Here is a 10,395-nt window from a genome sequence, read left to right as displayed (position 1 = left end):
AGATACTAGGAAAGAATTGTTATAGTTAGAATTATCAAGTTATGAACCTGTGGGGAACACGTAAACCCTAGTTACTTTGATTAACTGATTAAAACCCAACTTTCAAACTCATTAAGTGTCTCTTTCAATTTAGTTAATTCTTTTTACTTATTAGGAAATACAAACCCCCCTTTTTACATTTTTATGTTTTTACTTTCTAAGGAAGTTATCAACCGAACAATAGTAATAACAAGTTAAAGTTAAGTCTAGACTATTTTCCTCATGGGAACGATCCCAACCTCACTAGTTGGGTTATTTACTTGACGCGACCGCTTTACTTCTTATTTGAGAAGTAAGTTTGAGCGTATCAGTTTTTCAAGAAGTCTTTTTAGAATTCCGTTGTACATGTATCTAGTAAATTGTGATACATGTATTTAGTTATTTGTGCAAGACTTTTTGTTTTCTATTTTGAGTAGTATAAATAGTGATATAGTTGATGATTGTAATCATCTCAAGTGGCCTTAAGTAGCCTATAATAAACTTCAGCGTTCTCTAAGGATATTATTTTCCTTCCATATTTCCTACAAAGTCACTGTTCCCCACTTATAGTGGCTGATCTCTCACTCCAGTGTCGCTACAGCTAGCAGGTATTGGAAATTTTTTTTTGAGACTGATACGACCTTTGCGTGATTTCTTGTTAAATTACCCCTAGAATGTAAGACGAGTACTCTTTTGTGTAAGGCATTTTAACCCTTATGTTCTAGCGTGTGTGTACCCTCTCATGATTTCGAATTGTCAGAGGTCGCAAAATCTCATCATTTTGTGTAGAAATTTTTTCGCTAGAAGAAAGCATTCTGAAGTGAGAGCGAGCGATGACCGGGCTCTAGTTGTTCGGTGATGAACGAGTAGTAAATTGGTGTCTATTGTAACGATCCAAACCGCCGTTATCTGAGAAGACAAAATCCAAAAAAAATCATGACCCGATCCCACTATAGTGGAACAGATGCCGCATGAGCGGCGGCGCTACAGCAAAACCTTACCCTTCTCCAGCGGGATAGGTGAGGCAGTATCCTTATTTCGCGAACTCCTTATTTTTTCATATTTCTAAAAATAACTCATAGGTCGTAAATAATCCTAAGAAACTCAGAAAAACTATTCTAAGTTTGGGAAACAATGAGAAGGATATTTCTCGCATGAGGATGGCATAATCTTGTGAATTCTTGGTCAAATTCACCGCAACGAATCCAGAAAAGCTGGAAAAGAAATCAAAACTCTGTGCAATTGCTTGACGCCCACGTAGGTTAGATTTTTATGCATTGAGTAGTTATAAATATGTGCTACCTTGTTGTATATGAATCAATCATAGGAGATATGCGTAGACCTTCGTGAACCTAGTAAATTTCGTGGAAAATTTCTATAATGCAACATGTTTAGGGTTAGTGCTTGATATAGAGACTTGATGATTGATCAAGTGTTCTTGGTTGTTTCCTTGAGTAAAATTCATTCATTAAATAAGGATATGTGGTAGAAGAGAATAAAATTTGGGCTACGCTAGGTTCGATCTATCGAAGTAACAATTTGATGAATGTTAGTATTTTAGGTTTAAAGCACTAATGACGAACCCTAAGGAAGAATTAGGGTTGAACTTAGTCTCTTGAGTGATAAAAATTTAGAGAAATTCATAGGTAATGCTTGTGATTTCATATTGGTGTTATATAAGTTTGTTGTTGCTTCGATATAATACACGTATGTACGCGAATGTTGCATTATTGATCACCCTAATCATAATTGAGGATAATTGAATAATTGTATGCCATGAATCACCTATTTTTGTATATCTTGATGATGTACTTATGATTGTGATCGTGGTGTTTGTTTGGATATTGTATTGTCACGTTCTGGCTAGCTAACTTGGATCAATTGCCACGTTCCGACATAACATTTGGATCGGATTGCCACTAACCGGCAAGCTAACATTGGATCGGTTGCTACATATCGACAAAATATTTGGATCAGATTTCCACTTTCTGACGTACTTTGGGATTGGATTGCCACGTTTTAGCAAGATAACTATTTGGGCTTGAATTCCGTGAGAGGACCAACTACTTGTGATAAGTTGTAAGTAAAGCATGTTATAGTTCGATATTATGATGTGAACCAATTTGTGAATGTTATGTTCCTATCTAATGATGACAGGGTGTAGGTAGAACCATGTGTCTGTGTGTGAGGGTGGGGTAATGTATAAATATTTTATGAAGTGTACTTGTCGAGAAATAATGGATTGTCGAGGTATTGTCTTGGTAAGTACCCAGGAGAATGAAATAGCTTTAAAGATTGAGGCAAGGAAAAAATATATGGCTTTGGGGGGGGGGGGGGTTAGATAAGGTGCATGACAATAATTTAAGAGTGTGACATGATCGATTGGTAGGAAGGGATGCTAGCGAAGTTTAGGAATATCCAATGAGGTTAGAATGTTTAGGTCATGATTTAATAGTCATAGAGGAGCTAGTCGTAGGGAAAGAAAATGGTAAGTGGTCAGAGTATTGGTGTAGGTTGACAGTGTTCTAACAAAAGGTGAGGGTGGAGAAGCGAGTGGTGCGTGCATGATCCTACTATTTTTTTTCTTATATTATGAGGTGAGCATCAGGTTGACAGATGATGCCTACCAGTACGCGTGGTTGTACTTATATTACTCTTACTATGTATTTTCGACATAGTCTGGACGAAAGATTGGCGACGTTTCATTACGTGAAGACGAAAAAAATCCTCCATCAGCTTCGACTCTTTTTCCGTATTGTGGGAGCTATGTTCTATTATTATTTATTGACCGAATTATTCATTTAGTATCTCTTTTACCTGTTAGACTAGATCCTTTTGGTTGTTAAATTACCTTAAAAGTTTAACAAAGAGTGTACTTAAAAAGTGTTATTTAATAAATCTCCTTAACATTGTTTTACGTCTTCTTTAATTAACACATGTTTTCTCTATTAGGATATTAGGGTCTCCTACATAAATGTTAAAGTAAGTGCCTGTACGGCCCGCTGGTTAAGGTCGTGAAACAAACATCGGAAAAAAATCATGTTGAAAACACCTCCTCAACTGTTTATAATTCCTCCTACTCTTGTTTATTGTCGTAATTTGAAACAAGAGAAAATGTTCAAATATGCAATCAGACAAGTTTTGAGAAAAGACTCGCCTATACCATCCTTTAAAAGTTTGAGTAATATATGCATTTTCTGTTAGAGAAAAAAGAATCATCCATGACATTATTTGTTAATTGAAAACAATTCCTATTTCAAATAACTGTTTTGTACTCTTGGTCAATTATGATTCGGCCACCTTATTAGTAAAATAATTTTAAAAAAATGAATATGGCTCAAATTTGCCATTTTTCGTTTGAAACAAAGACTCATCTATATCTAATATCCTCTATAAAAAATGTGGCTTGACATTGTCGTTAACAAACAATGGTATAGATGGACATTTTATCAAACAAAAATGAATAAGTCAGTCAAAGTTTTTAACGAATAACATAAATCAAACTTTTCTCATAGCTCAATAATATAATTAAGCCATAACATCAAAAACCACCAACAACAATTAAGCGTAAATGATATAATCATATATGATTAATCCCATTTCATTCGATTAATATTGAAACTCTAATTAATTAACAATCATGGTAACAATTACATAATCGACCTGGATTCCCAGGTATAAACTGACAAATAGAATATGGATTTTGACCCTGGAAACTATTAATACATTTGTCATCACAACATTTTTGGTCACAACTTCCACCACATGGGCCCAAATATGTCAAGCAAGGTGTTGCATTTTTGCTTGCTACCGCCATTGAACCTATATACGTATACAAGAAATGTTGATACATTTTTAATTTTAGAGCATAAAATTCAAAAATTCTTTTAACATTTAAAATTATGTATAGAGCAAAATAGGCCAAACAAATTAAAAAGAATAAAATAAATAAAAATGTAATTTACCTGATCCAATAATGAGAAATAGAAAAATCAAAAGAGTTTGTGAGATGAGAGACATTTTCCTTTTGAGTGCCAAAATATTTTGAACTATTAAACTCATGCAATTGCAAAACAATGGGAGAGTTCTTCTATATATATAAATTTTTAAAAATAAATTCTCATTTAAGTTTTCAAAAGTCAAATTTCATTTATGGCACTCTTATAATTTGACTTTTTACTTCTTTTATAATAATGAGTGTAATGGTTAAATTTGCATTTTTTCAAAAATAGATTTACGAATTCAATGTTATGTTTCTCAATATAAAAGTATAGTATTATTCAATGACAAACAATACGAATATATAAAAGTATAATAATATTCAATGATTAACAATCCTAATATATAAATGTATAGTATTATTCAATTATGTCAAACAATCCTATAATTTAAAAGCATAGTATTACATAATTACAAACAATCCTAACATATAAAAATATAGTATTATTCAATTACAAACAATCCTATTATATAAAAGTATAGTATTACACAATTACAAACGATCTAGAATAATTTACATTAAAAAAAAGGAAAATCAAAGATAAAAGAGGAATTTTGTTTCTATTTATAATTTCAACATCAACACGCGATATATTGTTGTGTTTATATATAATTTAATGTCAAATATATTTGTTAGCACGCACTGATAACTATTTAGTGTTACGGGAATGATTTTTCAAAAAAAATATTATATATATTTATGTATACAAGTAACAAAAAAGTTTAAAACAACATTTTTGGAAACAATTTTCAATATTTAACGAGTGAGTTAGAAGCATTTTGTTGAAGACTGAAACAATGTTTAAAAGATTGAAGTTTAATGAATATGTACATATTACATATTGATAATATTGTCCAAATGTTAGTAGAAAACTAGAAATAGAGAATAGTAATATAAAATCCAGGCGAACCATATGAGTTACAACAAAATATAAATGATATAATAATTATGTGAGTTATCACATTTCATATTTCTAAAACATGAACATTAATCTTAGTTTAACTTATCACAATCATGATAACTATCACAGAGAGGGGTAAAATAATCTTAGTTTAACTTATCACCATCATGATAACTATCACAGAGAGGGTAGGGTAGATTAATCTTAGTTTAACTTATCACAATCACGATAACTGTCACAGAGAGGGTAGAACCTCGCTAATGTTTTCCTGTTCAACCGTGTTTCCAAATGTCAACCTGGAATGGATCTGAACTAATTCCTGCAACTCCCAAACTAGTGTTCAACAACAGTAGTAACTAAATGGATTAAGAATTAAACAGTGAGCTCCCTCAGACATCCAAAAGCAAGAATCCATGTGTTATAAAACTTAGAACCATTCAAAAAGAGTAAAGATAAAATCAAGTTGTTCTAAAATTCCATAAGAAAAAAAAGAAAATCATGAACTCTAAGACTGGGTGGTGTCCACGTCAGATTCCATGTCCTCGGGCGCTTAAGCCTGCCCATGCGTCTTTCATCATCAGAAACTGTGATAAGTCCTTCGGTTCAATTTGGGAATCTCCTAGCCCGGGGCAACGCAAGTAAAGATAGTCTTAATGGTCTTCCACATCCTAGCCATCAGGCAATCCCTCTCCACGCCCTTCCTCCTCTCTAAGCACAGCTGGCGGCAAAGAACGTCTACCTCGAGGGTAGTGCTAGGAGGAACTAGTGAAGTCAGCATATACATTCCCCATCGTTTTCCATATTTATCTAAGTCTATCTCGACATGTGCACCTTTTGAGGGTCCTCACCGTCTGAACCCGCAGTCGCGTTACTACTGCTAGTTTTTCTCGTCTTCTCCTCCTGCCCGTAGAAGTAGAACATTTCCAAACCAAAAGGGGGTGAATGGCAGGATCCATAGGGAGTACTTCATCAGCATCAAGTAACGACACTCCTGCCCGCTTGAAAAGGGCAGTGATAAAACAAGGAAGGAAGAATGTCTTCTTGTTGCCTCGGTAGAACATCTTTCACTCGGAAATAATCAGTGCCCCTGTTCAGTTGGATACCCTTTATAGCACATGCTACCACCAAGGTCGGGGAAATGTAACGTCTGTACAATTGCCCAACAAGTGAATCCTCCTAGATACCAGGTGCATCTACCTCTTAGCATCCGGTGACCAGTGAACAGTAGTGAGGACCTCTTCCGTAGCCTAGTTAAGCTGCTCCCATTTCGCCGGATCTACAATAATGTCCCACGGCCACTCGAGATCCATCTCCCTAAGTTTGACCTCTTACTCCAGGTTTGGGACCTCTGGCACCTCCATTACCTCATTAATAGTATTGGTGTTTAGGGGAATGTCGACTCCCCAAACACGAATGAACAGTTAAGGGTCCTCCCAGCATACCATGAGGAGTGTGGCATATAACTCCCTCACCCAGGTAGAATGGGAATCTGGGGTAGCCTTAGTTAGAGGGAGCCACCCAAACTTGACCAAATGAGCATAAAAGGCAGACACCTTCTCCTCCACTTTCCGTAATACTAACGCCGTCTCACAGCAGAACCCTGTGGCACGGTAATCATGATGCAACTCCCGACTAACATCATATGAAAAATGGAAGAATGGTGTGTTATCGTCATTTTGACGAGCCATTTGAGAGAGCCTATGAGAAATAAGATCAGTTAGGACAATAATGACCAGGTAGGCAAGACTAAAACAAAAAGAGAAAATTTCTCAAGAAAGGGAATTAGGCCACTGGTCTAGACATCCCCTACAGTAGTCGTCAGAACACTACAGAGAGACGATGCAGGCCGCTGCAGCGGCCATCTTCTGGGACGAAACCCAGATGCAAAAATGACATCTTTCATCCTAAAATGTCTGTTTTTATCAATTTCTCAGTAGATCAAATTATGTTAACTATCCTAGAACACGAAAATGCTTTTATTAACAACATAACCCTTTAATAGTGTCAAAAAGTCCGAGTTCATGGCAAGATGAGTGTTGAACTTTCCCCATCGTTTTTTATCGATTTACCCATGTTTTCGTGGAATCCTTTTGTGAAGAGGTTGTAGAAACGTTAGGGATGTAATGGAAGTAATCATGCTACGATTCTTTAACACAATTAGCAACCTAGTTCAATTTTCAAAATAACTACCCATAAAATGTCCCGATTCGATTAGTTAATTATGCATGCAATCATGGATTTCAATCAATGATATAGTAAGAGTGAAAAATGAGAAAACATACCTTAAATTCGACATTTTGGAGAGAGTGATTGAGAGAGTTTGGGTGTTTTTGGAAGAGAGAAAAGAGAAATGCGGAAAAGTCTGACCTTTTTCTCCACTTACCGTGACCGATCTCCCGCTACAGCGTCAGAGCTGCTGTTTTAGAAGGCAGGTAATGGAAAAAAATAATTTGAGGTTGATTCGACATTTGCGTGATTTCTTGTTAAATTACCCCTACATGGAAGCCGAGTACTCTTTTGTGTAGGGCATTTTAACCTCTTTGTTATAGTGTATGTCTACCCTCCTATGCTTTCGAATTGTCAAAGATCGCAAACTCTCGTCATTTCGCGTAAAAGTCATTCGTTAGCAGAAAGCATTTTGAAGTAAGAGTGAGCAACGACCAGGCTCTAGTTGTTCGGAGACGAACGAGTAGTAAATTGATATCTATCGTAACGACCCGAACCGCCGTTATTTGAGAAGGGAAAATATTCACAAAAAACCTTGACCCTGTCCCGCTTACGTGGGACATATGATGCAGAAGCGGCAGCGCTGCAGCAGCAACTTACCCCGCGATATCGGGATAGGCGAGGCAGAATCCTTATTTCGCAAACTCCTTATTTTTCCATCTTTCTAAATATAACACATAGGTCGTAAATAATCCTAGAAAGTTCAAAAAAAACTATTCTAAGTTTGGGAAACAAGGAGAAGGAGCTTTCTCACAACAGGATGGCGGAATCTTGCAAATTCTTGGTCAAATTCACGGTAGTGAATCCATAAAAGCTGGAAAAGAAATCAAAACTCCATGCAATTTCTTGGCGCCCATGTAGGTTAGGTTTTTATGCATTGAGTAGTCATAAATCTGGGCTTACCTTTATGTATACAGAATCACCCGTAGGAAATATGCGTAGACCTTTATGCACGAGTAAATTTTGTGGAAAATTTTTATAATGCAACATATTTGGGGTTAGTGCTTGATGTAGAGAATTGATGATTGATCAAGTGTTCTTGGTTGTTTTGTTGAGTAAAATTCCTTCATTAAATAAGGATATCCGGTAGAAGAGATTTAAATTTAGGCTATACTATGTTCGATCTATCAAAGTAACAAGTTGATGTATGTTAGTAGTTTAGGTTTAAAACCCAAATGATGAACCCTAAGGAAGAATTAGGGCTTAACTTAGCCTCTTGAGTGATAAGAATTGAGAGAAACTCATACGTGATGATTATGATTTCATATTGGTGTGATATAAGTTTGTTATTGCTTCGTTATAATGCAGGTATGTATGCGAATGTTGCATTATTGATCACCCTAATCATAATTGAGGATAATACAATAATTTAAGAGTGTGACATAATCGATTGGTAGGAAGGGATGCTAGAGAAGTTTAGGATTATCCAATGAGGTTGGCATGTTTAGGTCATGATTTTATAGTCACAGAATTGCTAGCGGTAGGGAAAGAAAATGATTAGCGGTTAGAGTTTTGGTGTAAGTTGGAAGAGTTCTAAGAAAGGGTGAGGGTGGGGAAGAGAGTGGTCCATGCATGATCCCACTATTCATTTCTTATATTATGATGTGGGCATCGGGTTGACCAATGATTCCTACCAGTAAGTGTGGTTGTACTTATACTACTCTTACTATGTATTGTTGGACATAGTCTTGATGAAAGATTGGTGATGTTTCATTACATGAAGGCGAAATATTCCTCCAATAACTTCGACTCTTTTTCCGCATGGTGGGATTTGTGTTCTATTATTATTTATTGGTCGGATTGTTCATTTAGTGGATCTTATACCTGTTACACTAGATCCTTGGGGTTGTTAATTTACCTTATAAGTTTAACAAATAGTGTACTTAAAAGTGTTATTTAATAAATCTCCTTAATTTTGTTTTTCGTTTTCTTTAATTGACGCATGTTTTCTCTATTAGGATATTAGGATCCCCTACTTAGGCATTAGAGTAAGTGCTCGTACGGCCCGGTGGGCAAGTTCGTGACACAAACATCGAAAAAAATCATGTTGAAAACACCTCCCTCAACTGTTAATAATTCCTTCTACTTTTGTTTGTTGTTGTTTTAATTTGAAACAAGAGAAAATGCTCAAATATCCAATGGGTTTAGTTTTGAGAAAAGAATCGCCTATACCATTTTTTAAAATTTGAGGAATCTATGTATTTTCTGTTAGAAAAAAGATTCATCCATGCCATTATTTGTTACTAGAAAACAATTCCTATTTCACATAACCGTTTTCTACTCTTGGTCAATTATGATTCGGCCACCTTATTGGTGAAATTATTTTTCAAAAACGAATATGGCTTAAATTTGAAATTTTCCGTTTGACACAAAGACTCATCTATCTAATATCCTCTATAAAAAATTTGGCTTATCATTTCCGTTAACAAACAATGGTATAGATCGACAATTTCTCAAACGAAAATGACATAAGCGAGTCAAATTTTTTAACGAATAACATAAATAAAACTTTTCTCATAGCTCAATAACATATTTAATCCATAACGTCAAAAACCACCAACAACAATTAAACATAAATGACATAATCATATATGATTAATCCCATTTCATTAATCTTGAAACTCTAATTAATTAACAATCATGGTAACAATTACATAAACGACCTGGATTTCCAGGTATAAACTGACAAATAGAATATGGATTTTGACCCTGGAAACTATTAATACATTTGTCATCACAACACTTTTGGTCACAACTTCCACCACATGGGCCCAAATATGTCAAGCAAGGTGTTGCATTTTTGCTTGCTACCGCCATTGAACCTATATACATATACAAGAAATGTTGATACATTTTTAATTTTAGAGCATAAAATTCAAAATTCTTTTAACATTTAAAATTATGTATAGAGCAAAATAGGCCAAATAAATTAAAAAAAATAAAATAAATAAAAATGTAATTTACCTGATCCAATAATGAGAAATAGAAAAATCAAAAGAGTTTGTGAGATGAGAGATATTTTCCTTTTGAGTGCCAAAAAATTTTGAACTATTAAACTCGAACAATGGCAAAACTATGGGAGAGTTCTTCTATATATATAAATTTTTAAAAACAAATTCTCATTTAAGTTTTCAAAAGTCAAATTTCATATATGGCACTCTTATAATTTGACTTTTTACTTCTTATATAATAATGAGTGTAATGGTTAAATTTGCATTTTTAAAAATAGATTTACAAATTCAATGTTATG

At 34.7% G+C, this 10,395-nt stretch overlaps 2 long non-coding RNA genes across 2 annotated transcripts; both read right to left on the bottom strand.

The window, feature by feature from the left end:
- Positions 1–3,583: 3,583 nt before the first annotated feature.
- Positions 3,584–4,070, bottom strand: LOC107020136. The gene is made up of 2 exons (XR_001456800.2): positions 3,984–4,070; positions 3,584–3,840 (listed from the first exon to the last, which is right to left on the bottom strand). It is a non-coding gene; the product is annotated as an uncharacterized LOC107020136 (long non-coding RNA).
- A 5,665-nt stretch (positions 4,071–9,735) lies between these two features.
- On the bottom strand, positions 9,736–10,151 carry LOC114077261. The gene is made up of 2 exons (XR_003578339.1): positions 10,110–10,151; positions 9,736–9,967 (listed from the first exon to the last, which is right to left on the bottom strand). It is a non-coding gene; the product is annotated as an uncharacterized LOC114077261 (long non-coding RNA).
- Positions 10,152–10,395: the final 244 nt, after the last annotated feature.

Source organism: Solanum pennellii, chromosome 5, assembly GCF_001406875.1.
Source record: "Solanum pennellii chromosome 5, SPENNV200".
NCBI classification, from domain to species: Eukaryota; Viridiplantae; Streptophyta; class Magnoliopsida; order Solanales; family Solanaceae; genus Solanum; species Solanum pennellii.
The sequence above is the reverse complement of the archived record's forward strand: the minus strand, read 5'-3'. Positions and strand labels throughout refer to the sequence as shown.